At 38.4% G+C, this 19,668-nt stretch overlaps 1 long non-coding RNA gene across 1 annotated transcript; it reads right to left on the reverse strand.

Moving 5' to 3' along the window:
- Positions 1-1,078: 1,078 nt before the first annotated feature.
- Positions 1,079-18,482, reverse strand: LOC148210940 (uncharacterized). Its single transcript, XR_015791758.1, has 3 exons — positions 17,709-18,482; positions 17,431-17,565; positions 1,079-1,571 (listed from the first exon to the last, which is right to left on the reverse strand). It is a non-coding gene; the product is annotated as an uncharacterized LOC148210940 (long non-coding RNA).
- Between the last annotated feature and the right edge of the window lie 1,186 nt (positions 18,483-19,668).

Here is a 19,668-nt window from a genome sequence, read left to right on the forward strand (position 1 = left end):
AAAGCCTTATGTTGAAGCCTTTGATATTTTGGAAAGAATTTTGCCCAATAAGCACCAATTGTTCAAGTCCAAGACTACTTCATCAACGACATCTAAGGGCTTAGTAGAGGACGATATGATGGAAGATTTTCATAGCATGTAAATGAAGAATATAACTTCAAGAGATGCTGGAGCTTCCAATGCAAAAGTGAATGTTATGCATAGCATGTCATGCCCATATTGTGAAGGAGAGCACCAATTTGAGAATTGCCTAGGCAATCCTACTTCAATGTTTTATTTGAAAAAGCCACAGTAAAACAAAAATAATGTATATGGAAATACTTATAACCCGAGTTGGAAGAACCATCCGAATTTCAGTTGGGGCGGCAACCAGACAGGACAGAATGCTGGAACTAGCAATGCTTCAACATATCATCAGAAAGTGTAGTACTATTGTGTCCACACCGTGTTGACAACACGTGCAAGTATACTCGAAACCTCCGATTGTAGCACGAAACGAGGTTGAATCCACCGGGACTTTGGATTACATTAAACTATATTCGCAGATACCAAAATGTAAAAACAATAAAATATCGGTGTTTGAGTTGTAACTAAACGAAATATAATAAACAAGCGGTAAATGATCTCAGTATCAAATATACTTCACAAAGCTGATAACACAAAGAGGTTACAACATAGAATAACGAAAATGGGGGTTAACAGATATGGAAAAGTGAGGGAGACTTAACATGCTTTCACCGACTTCTCAACCTACCCTCTAGCTTACAAACATTCATTAGTGCCCAACTCGACTTGGTTCCCTCCCGAGACACCCAAACATGGATACCCATAACTCTCGTTGCTAAGTTTCCAAGCAATAAAAATAAGTTATAGGCATGATTAGGGGACCCCATTCCTGATCATCCACAGATTACTATAGAAAAGTGCTAATCACAAATATAGTAAGTCGGCAGTCCATAAGCCTTCCCGGGTCAATACAGAAGCTAGCATACAGAGTAAAGTGACCAGCAATCTCAAGTAAGATTTAAGAAATAGAAACTGCTCTATTTAAAAACAAATGAAACAGCTAGAGGTTTAGTTTTTCTTCAGTTACAACATGTAAATCTCCCCCGAAATGGGGTTTAGCTCATAGAGAAAAAAGAAAATACAATGGGTAAAGGAAAAAGACAACCCATTTCTAGGAAATAGTAAAAAATTGAGGAAGAAGATGATAGCTCGATGCAACAATCAAATATCCCCCTCTGCCGTCAGCTTTCTGCCTCAAAAATGGAGAAATTCCTCCTCCTTGTCATTTGAGCTCTAAAAATCGTGTCTGTATTGAGATCTGTGTGTGTCAGTTGGGGCAACATTTCCCTTTTATATCGGGTCCTGTTTTTAGGGCACCCAGCTGAAGTTTGTACGGACATGGTAAATTCCCATGTCTGGGCTGTTACTGTGTAGTAATTCCATGCTCCCACGTCGCGTCGCTCCAGCCTTCATCTACTCTGTCTTGCTAATCCTTCATCCACTCTTCTCTAGACTCAGCACTCTCTTCATGCATTGTCTTCTTTTTCCAAACCTGTGCATTTAAGCTAGAAATAAGAGAATTTAGCGCACTTTTTAGCTAAAGCATTCAAGACCTAGGACTTTAGTTCGAAGTTCGGTTTATAAGATTTTTCATGATGTTTAAGAGCTAAAACTGACACACTTTGACATATTTTTGTATAAAATCACCCAAATAAACTCTAGAATACCTCTCTTTTGGAGAGTTATCAAGTACCCACCTGGATTCTCAAGGCAAAACCAACAGGCAATTTCAAAGCAACCAAAAGCGATGACTTTCGAAGAGATGTTTGAACATTTAGAGCCAAGCTGCATTTTGTAGAGTCTGACGGCATCATTGAAGAACATGGAGATTCAAATTGGCCAACTAGTGACAGAACTAAAGAGTAGCACAAGAGGAATGCTCCCTAGTGACATAGAGTAGCCTAAAAGAGATGGAAAGGAGCAATGTAAAGCTTTAACATTAGTAGCGTCAGAGCCCTACCTCCAGCGCATCATCGAGAATAAGTTGAAAGTGAAGGAACAATATTAACAGAGATCTCCGAAGAAGAAGGTGAAGCTACACAGAAAGATGAGTCGGCGGGTGTAACTCCAAAGCATAGTGTAGAGCAGACAGGAGAAAAAAAGAACAACGGAACAGAGACCATCGAGTCAGAAGGTCAAGAGTTAAGTGTGGAAAAAGAAGAGGGTGAGGTGCCCCCAGAACAGACATTGCTAGGGCATCCATGCCTAAAGCATCTAGAAATCTGAAGTAACCAGAGCAAGCGGCTGCTCCAGCAAACTATGTTCCTATGCCACCTTATCTAAAAAGACTCTAGAAGTAAAACCAAGATGGGCATTTCAAGAGATTCCTTGAGGTACTTAAGCAACTGCATATCAACATTTCATTGGTTGAAGCATTAGAAGAAATGCCTAGATTCGTGTGGTTCCTGAAGGATATTCTAAAAATGAAGAGTGGGCTGGGTGAATTCGAGACGGTATGCTTAACCAAGGAATGCAGTACAATCTTGACCAGCAAGATACCCGAGAAAATGAAAGACCCAGGGAGCTTCACAATGCCAGTATCCATTGGAGGTCAGAAGATAGGTTAAGCTCTATGTGACTTGAGAGTAAGCATCAACTTAATGCCCTTGTCAGTGTACAAGTGGTTGGGCATGAGAGAAGTGAGCCTATGACTGTCACTCTACAGTTAGCTTATCGCTCTATTGCGTATTCGGAAGGCAAAATCAAAGATGTATTGGTACAAGTATATAAGTTCATATTTCCTGCTGAATTTATTATACTTGATTTTGATGCATATAAAGATGTGGCAATCATCTTCAGAAGACCATTTCTAGCCACTAGAAGAGCGTTAGTGGAAGTGCACAAAAGAGAGGTTACCATGAGGGTGCAAGATCAGGAAATAAAATTTTATGTGTATGATTCGATGAAATACCCTATAGATGCTGAAGAGTGCTCGATCTTGAAAGTATTGGATGAAACACTAATCACAATGTTAAGCTCTGAAGTCATGTTGGAGCTATTGGGTTTTATGTCTTAAACTCGTGGTTTGTAAACATAAAACAAATACTCATACAATGAAGTTGTTATTGATGTTTCTCTTAGAATTGCATTAACCCAAATCTAATAAACTAACATCAGAGGTTATGTCATGTAACTAGAACAATATATAACAAATATACAGTATATATTTAATATACAGTGTATATATATACAGTATATATTCGATATAAGAGTGGATAATGTTCCAGTAGTAACCTAAAGGGTCTATAGTATATGGATAATGTTGGGTACCTTATCCTAGTAACAGTATGGATACGACCTACTTTGTAATAGTTACAAATGACTTGATCTTGGTGATTCGTATGGAGACATGCTAGTGGGGGTATCATATACAATGAGTTTGTATAAGATCGAACCGCCAAATAAATAATCTTTAGCTATAACACCGTTAGCTAATAGATTAATATTTCAATAGGATGACCATGTAACTCGATCTCAATCCTGAGTGAGTTATGGACTCCTGTCTGTTAGGGCTCGTCCTTTGATTTGTATTGGTGAGAGTGGTACGAGTCACCGACTCAATATTCCTACCATCTTGGGGACGAGATCAAGTGGGGAGCTGGAAACATAACAACACAAGATGGAATTCACTCATTCTCGACTTTAGGGTAAGTAGATGAGTAATCTCTTAAGTGCTGACTCCGGGACTTGACCATAAAGGATTGGTAGGACTATAACCGGGTTGTTCATTAGAGGATCAGTGGTACTTAAGGTCCAAGATGTAACACAGGAGTAAAACTGTAATTTCATCCAGCTGTGGTTACGAACACTCGTGAAGGATTGACTTACCGTTAATGGTCAAAATCCATGGACGCAAAATATTCTACAGTGAAAAGAGTGCAACTGTAGGTCTTTAGTGGAGTGACCGACAGTTAACGAATGTTGATTAATATGGTTAATGAGTTTAATCAATTAATCTTGTGTCGTTGAAGCTTCCAATCTATAGGTCCATTAGGTCTCCTTGCTAGCTCGTAAAGGATAGTTAAGAACATTTGGTCTTGAAATGAATTTGAATTGTTCAAATTAGTTAATGGGAATTAAGGTTAATTGTATGAGATGCAATTAATATAATGTATGTTGATACATTATAATATAAAGTTAATTTTGAATTGGATTCAAAATTATAAATTTGATTCTAATATAGCTGATTAATTTAAGTTTAATTTAATTAAATTAATGTGATATATTAATTTGGTTAAATTAAATTAGATTTAATTGTAATAAATTAAATTAGATTTAATTAATTATTATTTTAATTAAAACTGTTTTAATTAAAATAAAAGAAAAAAAGGAGAAAAGAGAAAACGAAAAAGGAAATTGGGAGGAAAAACCTCCCACTTTCCACCATGGGAGGTTTTCCCACTCCCCACCATTAATGGTGGGAAGTGGGGAAATGAGTGGGAAAGTGGTGACTTCACCTCACTCCTCCTTCCATATAAATAGGAAGTTTCCCCAATTTATTTTCGGCTCTCCCGGTCATTGGTTGTTGAGTTTCCAAAACTCCAACGAGAAATTTTCTTTCGATCTCTTTGTTTCCCTTTCAAATTATAAGACGGTTCCCACAAACCGAATCTTAACATCCAGAGGATAGCGAGGAAGACTTTTTGGTGGAGTTGATGTCTACATTGAAGAGGTGTCTTCAAAGGTATATATCACTAACTTCCTTTTACTCATGCTTATGCTTTTTTCTTCGTTGTAACTCTAAAACAAGATCGAAGCACACACGTTTGTACGCTTTTGCTGCGGGATCCGATCCCTTCAAGTGGTATCTGAGCCTAGGCTCTACTTTCGATCTTGTTTTGAATAACAAGGAAAAAAATGGTGGGTGTTTCTATGCATTTGATGTATGTTGTTTCCGTTGATTCTATCAATGTAAAAGCCAGTTGTTTTGGGCGTTTAATCCTGTAAATTGAGTTTCTTAGTTGGTGTCGTTTGTGGCACGGAATTGTTGTGAAATAGTACCAGAGAAGTGAAGAAAATCGGAGGAACCGGGTGGACAGAGCCTAGGCACTACCATAGCTGCAGAAACGCGAGAGCTCTGGTGTGCAACGGTAGGGGCAGCGCCTAGGCACCGAGTTTTAAAAAAATAATTTTTTTTTGTTTCATTTCTTATAGGAAGCCAAAAACCGGTATATTTTGCTATTTAATTATTATGCATTTTGAATGTATACTTAATTAGTTATATATGTTGCATAAAGTATGCCATATAGTTTAAAATCTCACCATAGGTCAAGCATTTTCATGTATCATATGTATAAAATAGTTATAATGTATGATAACATGTTTTATTTTCACAATTAGTTAATATAAGTGTTGTATTAATTATATGAAAATAAAGTTGCATTGAGCATGACATTACTTTAGTAAATATAAACGTTATATTTATGTATGTCATCGATGCATGAATATAGTTTTAATTTCTATAAATTTATAAGTGTTATAAGTTTGGTGAATAGAAATTAAAGTATATAATCAAGAGTTGCATGCAAACCCTAGGTCATTAATAATTAATTTTAAAGGGGTTTGAAATTAATTATGCCTCAGGTTATATACTTTTTATTTTTTTGGTTTTAAATAGGTTTAAAACGAAAAAATAAAAGGTTAATATAAAATACTGCCTATAAGGAAACCCTGTCTAAGGAAGGTTCTGTCTAGGTTGAGTTACTTAAGTTGACCGTAAGGGAACACCTCTACATGGGAATCGACCTGGGGGTTGAATTAGTCAATATCTTATAGCATGCAATAATGTAGTTAGTTTGTTAAAGTGTTTAATGAACTAAAATATTAATTGTTAAACAAATCCAATATAAAAGTTATATTGGGCAAACTAATAAACTTAAATAATTTCAGTTAGCCGGATTTTACCTAAGTAATAAATCCTAGTTGTAAAATACTAAGTGAGAGGATTAGGTGTATATATAAAATATACCAAGTATATGAATATATGTGGTATATATATATACATTATTTCCCTCACGTTCTCCGTATAAGTTCACACCGTGAGTTCCATGCTCGGCCTCGTGTCGCTCTGGGCGCGGCCTCCCTATGGAAGGTATTTACATGGTTCAATACTAAGGTGAATGGAGAAAGTATTTATAGTAAGTGGGAGAATGACATGTGACAACACATCCTATGGTCTCTTCCATTGGTTTGCAACGTGAGGTTTCATACATGGTTTGCGTGTCGTCTTAGAGCGACCACCCCCATGGAGGGTCCGTTGTATGAAATCAAAATCAGGGCAAACTCTATAAATGAATAAGGTCTCTTAGGTTTTGGACCAATATTTATCTTTCCCTACGGTGGTAGGCTTATTGGGACGGACCTCTAGGGTCTGAAAATGGCGAGTCACACTTACGAGAAGTTGTTAAGTTAGTTAATAACTTCTTGACCAAACAAACTGTGACTAACTATTATAAGAATAAGAGTTATTCTGGTGTAATATTTAGTTGAGAATGTCTCAATTTAGTGACGGAATAGTTGACTGCCCCACGGTAGTTGTTGCTCTAAATCACTGAAGCATCGTTGCAAAAATAATCTTGATTATAGGGTGCATTATTACTTTTTGCTAAAATTGATTAAGTTTTAATGGGTAGTGCAAGTGTCTAATATAGATTGGTTTGTATTTTAGCATGTTTACTTCCGTTATTGCACTGCTTGGCGCCGAAAAACTTAACGGCGAGAATTACATACAATGGAAAACGAACCTTAACACGATACTCGTGGTAGATGATCTTAGGTTCGTCTTAACTGAGGAGTGTCCTCAGGCTCCCACGCCTAATACAGACCGAGCTAGTCGGGATGCTTATGACAGATGGATCAAGGCCAATGACAAGGCCAATATCTAGATCTTGGCAAGCATATCTAATATGTTGGCCAAGAAGCATGAGAGCATCGTCACTAATAGCTCTCAAATAGAGAGTGAATTATGGGCCAAGCTAAGGGTAATTGTGTGCCAAGAATGTGAGATACAAGCTAATTAAGCCACAACAATGTGAGAAATTCCAGAGGGAACCTCGATGCATAGACTCTTGTAGATTCATTAAATTTTTGAGTGAATGCTAAATTGTGGATGTTTAGTGCAGAAAGCAAAGTTTGGTGCATTCCGAGTAGGTGAAGCATTAGTGGAATAGATTGGTGCTGCTGAAGGCTAAGGGCAACTGGTTGAAGTCAAAAGCAGGCTAGTGCTTTGGAAGCTATAGAGCAGAGGTTTGAGCAGTAATTTGATTTCACCCGCACTGTTACCGTATCCGTACAGTGTTCATACATTGTCCAGACAGCATCCACGTGAGGTTCTTTGGTGCCCTAAGCTAAAGGCCCGATACAAAAAGAAAAAGCGACCCCAGCCGAAAAGGAGGGAGAGAGGAGAGTGGACCTAACAGGAGGCATCGTTTTTAGGGAAAAATTCTCTGAAGAAAGACGTGGGGTCTCCATTGACGACGGGAGAGAGAGAGACACTGATTTGGCTCGAGATCTTCACTGTTCATCCGGGAAAGCTTCTGGGTTTTCTCTTTATGCCTTCTGAAATGAAGTCATCTTCCACCTTTGCATTTTCTTATATCTATTTCATCATGAACTAATCCCCCTCCTTCGAGGAAGAGTTGAAACTTGTTGTAATAGACGTTGAGCTACTGTTGCATGCATTTGAACTCTTATTTAATAGCAGTGAATTTTATTTTTCCATCGTTCTAAACATGTTTGGCCAACAGGTTTAGTGTGCAAGCTCATAGGAAGCTTAGGAAAGCTCTTATGTGTCGAATCGCTGTTGTTAGTCGTAGTTTATGTGTTCTTTCTGAAACAGAGTAGTGAGTACCTAGGAATAGGGTTCACTCTGCGGTGCCTATAGATTGGTTTCATGCTTGTTGTAACCACGACGGGAGTTGGGTTAGAACATTTGCTGGGTAACTTGGAAGAGAGCAGTGAGGGTCTGGGTTCTAAAAGTTTCATGTGTTTTTCTTCAGTAGCTGACGCTTAAAATCAATAGGTGGATTTCCTCTCCCTGAATCCATAAAAGTAGATTTAAACTCTCCTTGTGTTCAATCCTTCGGTGGAAGCATTCTGGAAAAGTTACTAGCAACATTGATAAACCAACTTCATTTTCTTTTATTATTTTCTTTGGGTAGCTTGAAGCAATTAACCATTTTCTATATGCATGATTCCTTGTGGAGATGACCTTGATTTTACTACAATTGACAGAATTAGTGTATACTTGCGTTATAATTTACCCATTGCTAGAAAGCACAACAGTCACCGCAAGGGAGATCATGGACTCATCACGGGACATGTTTGGACAACCGTCCATTCAAGCCCGGCACGATGCCCTCAAGTTTATTTACAATTTCCGCATGAAAAAGGGAACATTAGTGCTAGAACATGTTCTCAATCTGATGGTACAATTTAATGTGGCTGAAGTGAATGGCGCTGTCGTAGACGAGAAGAGCCAGGTCAGCTTTATCTTGGAATCTCTTCCGAGAGTTTCTACAGTTTTGCAGAAATAATGTGATGAACAAGATAGAGTACAACCTTACTACGCTCTTAAATGAGCTACATATTTTTTAGTCTCTTATGAAAAATAAGGGACGGGAAGGGGAGGCAAACATTGTCACCTCAAAATGATTCCATCGAGGTTCGACCTTCGAAACCAAATATGTACTTTCAAGAAGAAGAAGAATAGTGGTAAGGGGGTGAAAGCTGACCCTACTAATACTGCTGCTACCAAGAAGGACAAGGCCAAAGTTGCAGACAAAGGAAAATGTTTCCACTGCAACGTGGATGGGCACTGGAAAAGAAACTGCTTGAAATACTTGGCCGAAAAGAAGAAAGCCAAAGAAGGTAAATATGATTTACTTTTTCTTGAAACTTGATTAGTGGAGAATGATGATTCTGCCTGGATACTGGATTCAGGGACTACTAACCATGTTTGTTCTTCTTTTAGGGAATTAGTTCCTAGAGGCAGCTTGATGTTAGGGAGATGACTCTCAAAGTCGGAACGGGAGATTTCGTCTCAACAGTCGCAGTGGGAGAACTAAAGTTATTTTTAGACAAGAATACATATATATTATTAGATAATGTGTATGTAGTTCCCAAAATAAAAAGGAACTTAATTTCAATTTCTTGTCTACTGGAACAATGTTATGCTATTTCCTTTTCATTAAATGAAGTGTTCATTTCACGAAATGGTGTTAGCATTTGTTCTGCAAAACTCAAAAACAACTTATATGTGTTAAGACCAACCATAACTACAACAATTTTAAATACGAAGTTGTTTAAAAATGCTAAAACTCAACACAAAAGGCAAATAACTTTTCCAAAAGAAAATACCTATCTTTTGCACTTAAGATTAGGTCACATAAATCTCAATAGGATTGGGAGATTGGTTAAGAGTGGACTGTTAAGCGAGTTAGAAGATGACTCCTTACCTCCATGTGAATCTTGTCTTGAAGGCAAGATGACTAAAAAACCTTTTATTGGAAAAGGTTACAAAGCCAAAAAACCCTTGGAGCTGGTACATTCAGACCTCTGTGGTCCGATGAATGATAAAGCCAGGGGAGGGTATGAGTATTTCCTCTCTTTCATAGATGATTATTCAAGGTATGGATATCTCTACCTAATGCAACATAAGTCTGAAGCCTTTGAAAAGTTTAAGGAGTACAAGACTGAAGTTGAGAACTAATTAGGCAAGACGATAAAGACACTTCGATCTGATCGGGGTGGAGAGTATATAAACTTAAGATTCCAGGACTATATGATAGAACATGGAATTACATCCCAACTCTCATTACCTGGTATACCTCAACTGAACGGTGTATCGAAAAGGAGAAATAGAACCCTGTTAGACATGGTTCGATCTATGATGAGCTATGTTCAATTGCCTGCCTCGTTTTGGGGTTATGCAATAGAGACTGTAGTATACATTTTGAACACAGTTCCATAAAAAAGTGTTTCTGAAACACCTTTTGAACTATGGAGAGGACGTAAATCTAGTTTACGTCACTTCAGAATTTGGGGATGTCCAACACATGTATTAGTGATAAACTCGAAGAAATTGGAATCTCGTTGAATTCGTAGGTTACCCCAAGGAAACGAGAGGTGGACTCTTTTTCGATCCACAAGAAAAAAAAGTGTTTGTATCGACAAACGCTACATTCTTGGAAGAATACCACATTATAGATCTAAACCATGAAGAAATGTTGTGTTAAATGATATTTTCGATGAAGCTAGAAATACATCAACAAGAGTTGTTGATAAAGCTAGCACTTCAACAAGAGTTGTTGATGGTGCTAGTACATCACGTCAGTCACATCCATCTCAAGAGTTGAGAGTGTCTCGACGTAGTGGGAGGATTGTGTCATAACCTAATCGTTACGTGGGTTTAACAGAAATCCAAGTCATCATACCTAATGATGGCGTTGAGGATCCATTGACATACAAAAAGGCAATGGAAGATGTTGATAAGAACAAATGGGTCAAAGTTATGGACTTGAAATGGAGTCTGTGTACTTCAATTCTGTCTGGGACCTTGTAGGTCAACTTGATGGGGTCAAACCTATAGGTTGTAAGTGAATCTACAAGAGAAAATGAGACACCGAAGGAAAGGTACAGACTTTTAAGGCTAGACTCGTGGCAAAGGGTTAAACCCAAAGGGAAGGGGTGGACTATGAGGAAACATTCTCCCCAATTGTCATGCTTAAGTCTATAAGAATACTCTTGTTCATTTTCACATTTTATGACTATGAAATTTGGCAAATGAATTTCAAGACTGCTTTTCTGAATGGCAATCTTGAAGATAGTATGTATATGTCTCAGACATAATGGTTCATTAAGCAAGGTCAAGAGCAAAAGTTTTGCATGCTTAAACGATCCATTTATGGATTAAAACAAGCATCTCGATCTTGGAATATAAGATTTGATACTGCAATCAAGTCTTATTATTTTGACCAGAATGTTGATGAGCCTTGTGTATACAAGAATATCATCAACAACACTAGCTTTCTTGGTGTTGTATGTGGATGATATCCTACTCATTGGGAATGATGTAGGTTTCCTAACTGACATTAAGAAGTGGCTAGCAACTGGATTTCAAATGAAAGATTTGGGAGACGCTCAGTCTGTTCTCAGGATTCAAATCATAAGGAATCGAAAGAACAAAACGCTAGCCCTATCTCAGGCAACTTATATCGACAAATGTTTGTCAGATATTCGATGCAGAATTCCAAGAAATGTTTACTACCATTCAGACATGGAATCTCTCTGTCTAAGGAACAATGTCCTAAGACACCTTAAGAAGTTGAGATATGAGATGCAATCCCTATGCTTCAGCAGTAGGCAACCTGATGTATGTTATATTGTGTACTAGGCCTAACATTTGCTATGCAGTAGGGATTGTTAGTAGGTATCAATCCACTCCAGGATATGATCACTGGACTGCCGTTAAGGGAATCCTCAAGTATCTTAGGAGAACGAGGAACTATATACTTGTGTATGGCACTAAGCATTTGGATACACAGACTCTGACTTCCAAAGTGATAAGGATTCAAGGAAATCCACTTTAAGATCAGTGTTCACTCTTAATGGAAGAGCTGTAGTATGGTGGAGCATCAAACAAAGATGCATTGCAGACTTCACAATGAAGGCTGAATATATTGCTACTTGTGAAGTAGAAAAAGAAGCAGTGTGGCTTAGAAAGTTCTTAACTGATTTGGAAGTTGTTCCAAGCATGACTTTGCCCATCACACTTTATTGTGATAACAGTGGTGCTGTGGCAAATTGCTTATTCGTTTACAAAGGCTCTTACGGCTAAAGTGTTCGAGGGCCATCTAGAAAGTCTAAGCCTACGAGATATGTACAATATAGTCTAGGGCAAGTGGGAGACTTGTAAAGGAAGGGTGTAGTGTATGACTTAGTTTATTGTATTTGTACTTTATTGTACAACCCACTGTTGCTTTTAGATTTTGCACACCTCACTAGAGTTTTGTTCAAGTGAGAGTTTGTTGAGTTTTATGCCCTAAACTCATAGTTTGTAAACATACAATAAATATTCATTCAATAAAGTTGTTATTGATGTTTCTCTTAAAATTGCATTAACCTAAATCCAATAAACTAACATCTGAGGTTGTGTCATGTAACTGGAACAGTATATAACGGATATACAGTATATATTTAATATGTCGCATATATATTTGATATACAGTATATATTTGATATACAGTATATATTCGATATACAGGTGGATAATGTTCCAGTATATATTCGATATTCGATATTCGATATACATATATAGATAAGGTTGGGTACCTTGTCCTGGTAACACTATGGATACGACCCACTTTGTAATAGTTACAAATGACTTGATCCAGGTCATTCGTGTAGAGACATGCGAGTTGAGGTATCCTATACAATGAGTTTGTATAAGATCGGACCGCCAAATAAATAATCTTTAGCTGTAACACTGTTAGCTAATAGATTAATATTTCAATAGGATGACCAGGTAACTCGATCTCAATACTGAGTGAGTTATGGACTCCTGCCTGTTAGGGTTCGTCCTTTGATTTGTATGGGTGAGAGTGGCCCGAGTCGCCAACTCAATATTCCTACCATTTTAGGGACGAGACCGAGTGGAGAGATGGAAACATAACTACACAAGATGGAATTCACTCATTCCTGATTTTAGGGTAAGTAGATGAGTGTTCTCTTAAGTGTTGACTCCGGGACTTAAACAAGGGGTCTCACCCTCTCAATGGCCCGAGAAGGACTTCCGATTATTGGTAGGTCCATAACCGGGTTGTTCATTAGAGGATTAACGGTACTTAAGATCCAAGATGTAACACAGGAGTAAAACAATAATTTGACCCAGCTGTGGCTACGAACACTCGTGAAGGATTGACTTACCGTTAATGGTCAAAATCCATGGACGCAAAATATTCTACAGTGAGAAGAGTGCAACTATAGGTCTTTACTGGAGTGACCGATAGTTAATGAATGTTGATTAATATGGTTAATGAGTTTAATCAATTAATCTCGTATCGTTGGAGCTTCCGATGTGTAGGTTCATTAGGTCCCTTTGCTAGCTCGTAAAGGATAGTTAAGAACATTTCATCTTAAAAAGAATTTGATTTGTTCAAATTAGTTAAAGGAAATTAATGTTAATTGTATGAGATGCAATTAATATTGATACATTATAATAGAAAGTTAATTTTGAATTGGATTCAAAATTATGAGAGAGATGGATATTAGAATTTGATTCTAATATAGTTGATTAGTTTAAGTTTAATTTAATTAAATTAATGTGATATATTAATTTGGTTAAATTGAATTAGATTTAATTTAATTTAATTAATAATTCTTTTTTGTAATTAATTTAATTAATTATTATTTTAATTAAAATAAAAGAAAAGCAAGGAAAAGAAAAGAAACGAAAAAAGGGAAAAGGAAAATGGGAGGAAAAACCTCCCAATAGTATAAAGTGGGGAAGTTTTCCCACTGCCCACCATTAATGGTGAGAAGTGGGGAAATGAGTGGAGAAGTGGTGACTTCCCCCTCACTCCTCCTTCCCTATAAAAGGGAAGTTCCCCCAATTTCTTTTTCGGCCTTCCCGGTCTTTGGTTGTTGAGTTTCTGAAACTCCAACGAGAAATCCTATCTATCGATCTCTCTGTTTCCCTTTCAAATTATAAGACGGTTCCCACAAACCGAGTCTTAACATCCAGAGGATTGTGAGGAAGACTTTTTGGTGGCGTTGGACATTGAAGAGGTGTCTTCAAAGATATATATCACTAACTTCATTTTACTCATGCTTATGCCTCTGTCCAAATGGATAGAAGTCATATCTTGCCCAACAAATGACGCCAAGGTGGTAACCAAATTTCTTCTCAAGAATATTTTCACCTGATTTTGTATACCAAAGGCAATAATTAGCGACGAAGGGTCCCATTTTGTGAATAGAGTAGTGGTTGGGCTGTTAACCAAGTATAACGCTAAACACAGGATTGCTACAGCATATTAACCACAGTCTAATGGGCAAGCTAAAGTCTCCAATCGGGAAATTAAGAGCATCTTGGAGAAGGTAGTAAATACGAGCAGGAAGGGTTGGGCCATGAAGTTGGATGAAGCAGTTTGGGCCTACAGGATAGCTTTTAAGATGCTATTGGGCACATCCCCATATAAATTGGTGCTCGGAAAGTCCTGCTATCTACCATTATATTGGGTTTAGTGCCCTTATCTCGTGAGTTTGCAATTTGTAAACATTTTTTTTTTGTATTAATAAAAGTTATTTTATTATTTATTTGCATTACTCGTATTCCAATAAACTAAAATCAAAGGTTATTTAATGTAACTAAAATAGTATATATTTGATATACAGTATATATTCAATATATAGTGTATATTTTTTATATACAATATATATACAGTATATATTCGATATACAAGTGAATAATGTTCCAATAATAACATAAATGATCTATAGTACATGGATAAGGTTGGGTACCTTATCCTGGTAACACTATGGATATAGCCTGTTTTGTAATAGTTACAAACGACTTTATCTAGGTCGTTCATGTAGAGACATGCGAGTGGGGTACCCTATACAATGAGTTTGTATAAGACCGGACCGCGAAATAATTAATCATTGGCCCTAACACCATTAATATAGATTGTTATCTCATTGGATGACTAGGTAACTCGATCTTAATCATGAGCAAGTTGTGGACTCCTGCTTATAAGGGATCGTCCTTTGATTTGTACGGGTGTGAGTGACCCGGGTTCGACTCAATAATCCTATCATTTAAGGGACGAGACCGAGTGGAGAGCTGGGAACATAACTACGCAAGATGGAATTCACTCATTCCCAACTTTAGGGAAGTAGATGAGTGTTTCCTTACATACTGACTCCAGGACTTGAACAAGGGGTCCCACCCTCTCATTAGCCCGAGAGGACTTCCGGCTATTGGTCGGACAATAATTAGGTTGTTCATTGGAGGAGCAGTAGTATTTAAGGAGTAAGATGTAACTCACTCGTGAAAGATCAGTAAAACGGTAATTTGACCCAGCTAGAGTTACGAGCACTCGTGAAGGATTAATTTGCTGTTAATGGTCGTATAGAGATCCCCTTTCTGGAGAGTTTGTCAGAGGAGTTCAAAGACGCTAACGAGCAATCGATGGCTGCGGAGGTCTCTAAGACTCCGCAACCTTCTTCGATTAAGCCTGGTGCGTTATGTGTAACTCCCCCTACTTTGAAGTTTGATGTTGAGCAGCTATCCACCACCAATTCCGCTCCCGCTAACCCTACCCCTGAAGCTACCACTATAACCCTTCCACCACCGATCGCTCAACAATCCACCACTCCACTCGCCACCTCCACTACTCCCCTACCTCCTATCCCTTCCACCATAAACCCAACCACTGTCCACGGCCCATGTCTCCATCGATTCCAAAATCCACTCCAAAGCCTCACGAACCACAATCTTCCTCTAGCCCCGCCTCTTGTACGTGTAAATTGTTACGACCCTAGCCTCCAATGCCCCTCCTCCTCCAAAGAAGTCCAAGCCTTCCCCACTCCAAAGATGCCAAAGCAAGCACCGACTCCACCCTTCTCTACTTCCAAGGGGAAGCAAAAACTTGAATCTGTAAAGACCATTTCCTCATCTAAGAGGAGACAGCAAGCTTCTTTTTCATTTGTGTAGGTACAATCTTCACCTGCTCCACCAGGAAGGAAGAAGGCCAATGTTGTCCTTCCCTAGGACGCCACCTTTGAGGGCTTCCATTCTCCAGATGATACAGAGGCGTATGAAAAGCTGAGGAAGAGAGACTTTATCTTTGAAAAAGACTTTTAGCTGGACCTTGTGCCCCCTTCATCTAGGAAGCTATTGACAAAAATGGATGGGCCTACTTTTGTGCACCGCCAGGACCTTTGCTCCCTCGCTTGGTCAAAGAATTTTAAGGCAATCTCGATGCCGACACGGAATGACAGTGGCCAGAGAGGTGGAAGTTGATTGGAGCTCAAACAAAATCAACAAAGCCCTGCGTTTGGCTTCCAACCCGTAAGCAGATTTTAATCGAATGCTGAAGCATTCGACAAATAAGCAGTTCGCCCACACGCTTACCATCGTTGCCCTGTCCATTGCCCCTCATGGAGCTTGTTCCCTACCCTCAAACTTCTTAACGCCAGAAGCCAACACTTGGCTTTACTTCTTGAAGAGCTGAATCATGCCCACCACACATGATTCTTCAGTGACCAAGGAGAAGGTCCTTCTGCTCGCATGTCTGATGGAGGGCCGGAGCATCGACATAGGTCAACTCATCCATCGGGAGATAGCCCAGTGCACTACAAAAAGAATGTGCCACTTATTCTTTTTGAATCTCATCTCCAAGTTATGTATGAAGAGCAACGCACTAGTTGTTCAGGACGAGGAAGTTCTTACAGAGAAGAGATTGATCGATAAGCCCCTACTGGACATGCTCATGTGTTATGAACTCTCGAGGAGGAGTGTCATACCGATTGGAGCCATCAATGAAATGATGGCCCATCAGACCAAAATCTCTGCTGAGCTCAAATCTTCGGTAGCTACACTAGCCCAACAGATCACCTCACGTGATGAGGAGTTCAAGGTGCCCTGAAGAAGCTAACCAAGGCGGATGCCCCAGCATTCTCTGTATCGTACTATACCATGACATCACTGCTGGAGAACAGCTCTAATTCTACAGACGATGAGGAGCAGCGGGGCACGAGCTTAGAAGCTAAGGATAGTGAGAGCAGTTCGATATAGCTAAAGGAAGTCTCTCCTCTAGTCTTCTCTCATCTACTCTCACTTAAAATGTTCCTACTTTTGGAAGAGCCTCCTATGGAGGCGTGAACTACTTGCTAAAGGAAGTCGTAAACAAGTTAGGAATTGGGCTTCTATCCGCGTGTTCAGTGATCCTTAGCTTCCACGAGCGTGGTCCTTCAAGCCTCTCTCTGCCAAGCCATGAAGACCTCCAAGTTTCTCATTTTATCCCTCCCTCAGGCACTTAGGACATTCATAGATTACAAGACCATCTACACCTCGAGGATATCAATGTGATTCTAACAATCCCTCTCACATCCTGCAATCTTCCAAATTGGTGGAGATGGCATCTTGATAAAAAAGGATTCTTTAGTGTGAAAAGTGCATACAAGCTACATGAACATTCTAACTAAGCAGGGAACCTAGCAGCTCTTCAACCAGATTTTCACATTGGCAAAATATATGGTAGCTAAAAATTCCATTGAAAATTCATATATTTATTTGGGAGAGGAAACATGGATTTCTTCTCACTATGTGCAATATAAAAGGTAAAGTTATGGATTTATCACCTTTTTGTCCTTGCTGCTACGACAAATTTGAAACTGTTATGCATTCTCTTTTCTTTTGCTCGCAGGCCCGAGATATTTGGGTCCTTCCTTCTACCTTGCTCCACCTTGACACATGCATATGACCTTCTCTGATATCTGGGACAAATGGCAATCAAATCTTAGTAAATCAGAGAGAGAGACAACAGCTATTGTTTTTTGGCCAATTTGGAACGACAGAAACCAAATTAACTAACACAACCAAGTTTCTGATATTCACACCAAAAGGCTGATTGGATTACCTCGTTGTAAATGCCCCAAATTGCTCGGCTACAACCAACACGACGTAGCGCATTGACACCCAATGGTCTTCACCCCCTACGAACTGGTTCAAACTCAACACGGATGCGACCTATCGTGCGAATCGTCACTCCAAGGGGCTGAGTTTTATGCTCCGTCATTTGTCTATTTCGGCCGTTGCCGTAGGATCAAAGAGGGTTCCACTTGCTTATCTGGTCCTTCTTGCAGAGCTTCTAGCCATTCTCAAGGGGATTAAGCTTGCCATTTCTCAGGGTTGTTTACGACTTATTGCTGAATCTGATGCTCTTTGAACAATTTCTCTCATCAACGATGATGCTAAGTATTTGGGAGAAGAACGAGCTTGGATTCATGAAATCAAGACAATATCTAGCATCCTTCACTTGTGCTCCTTCTTGCATGTCCCTCGAGATCAAAATAAACTGGCCGACTCTCTTGCAAATTTTGGTCTTCAGCTATATGACTCCATGTCATGGTCATCTCACTTCCCTCCCTCGCTTGCAGGCCTTGTTGAAGAGAAAAGTTGCTCTTTTGTTGCCCGTGTGGCTATTCCTTCTTCTTAATAAAAAGCTCCATTAAAAAAATAAATAAATAAAAACTTTGCCACGTGGACTACAAATGAAAGTTGTTATTTTTCTACGATTCGAAGAAGTCAAAACAGTGACATATTTGGGCTATGTACTTCAAGTTAATTCCATAATGTTTCATCTTCCTCTCTGTGAATACAATAAAATTTAATCATGGGTATAAACTTATAATACTTATATTATAAAGATAAAAGTGATATTACTTAATACGAAAAAATTGGAGGAAACAATGATAAATACTTCACACACCCTCGCAATAAAACATATATTTTCTATTACACATTACTAAATCTAATTATGCTATTTCTTGGGCTGTGGCTCCCATGAGGATTGCTTAAAATGAATAATTAATAAACAAGTAATATTTTATAAGATGTATAAGTAAAAACTCAACGAAACTTTCTTTAAACTATTTGTTCTATTATTGTTGCATTTGCAAAGTAATTTTGTAATTAACCATGCCCTTTATAGCAGTGTTTAATTAATTTTTCATTCTTACCATTTTGCATGGCTGGAAGATTAGGAGGCACGTGTAAGGATGAAAATAAAAGCCACGAATTATAACAAAATCAAACATAAGATCACCAAATATAACAAAATCAAACATGAAAACCATCAAATATAACAAAATCAAACCTAAAATAATCTTTAATCACAATAAAGATCAAAATAGATACAAAAATACATGAAAAGTAGAGAAAATAGACCATAAATATTAAAAAAAGAGGGTTGTAAACACATACTTACCTCTTCTATGCCAAGTGGGTAGTAGAATAAAGCTTTTTCGAATATGACAACCTTTTTTCCGTGAAGTGAGGCTTTTATGGGGTCAAAATTGGGGCTCTTTGAAGGTGGTAGGAGGAGAAAATGATGAAATTTTGAACAAACTTAGGGCTGGAATGGGTCTGTTGCCACGTGGGGGGAAAGAGGGGGAGAAGAAAACATAATTCAAAACAAACGTCGTTTTGGCCGAAGAATAGCCAAAAGGACGTCGTTTCGGTTAGTATGTCTAATACAGAAGGATTATGAGTAATAGCAACAGAAAAATTACAGTTATTAGTAGATGAGTTAATGGTGGACGTATGAAAGACCTGAGATGGAGAGACTAGCGGAGAAAACCAGTCTAACCAAAAGTAAAAATAGGGATGGAAGAAGCCATTTCCATAGCAAAATTGCCCTTGAGAAGAATTTGACCAGTTTGGAGATCCATTCACAAAGCAATCGGAAAGGTGAAACTCAAAGAAAACAACATTATCTCTAGCAAATTGACTACCAGTTATAAGATTAGAAGATTTTTAAGAAGAAAGATTTGTTATGATGAATGAGGTAAAGTGGATTGAAGGAAAGAAGAGCCAGT

Source organism: Momordica charantia (assembly GCF_013281855.1).
Source record: "Momordica charantia cultivar OHB3-1 chromosome 6 unlocalized genomic scaffold, Mcharantia_2.0 BLBB01000006.1, whole genome shotgun sequence".
Classification (NCBI taxonomy): Eukaryota; Viridiplantae; Streptophyta; class Magnoliopsida; order Cucurbitales; family Cucurbitaceae; genus Momordica; species Momordica charantia.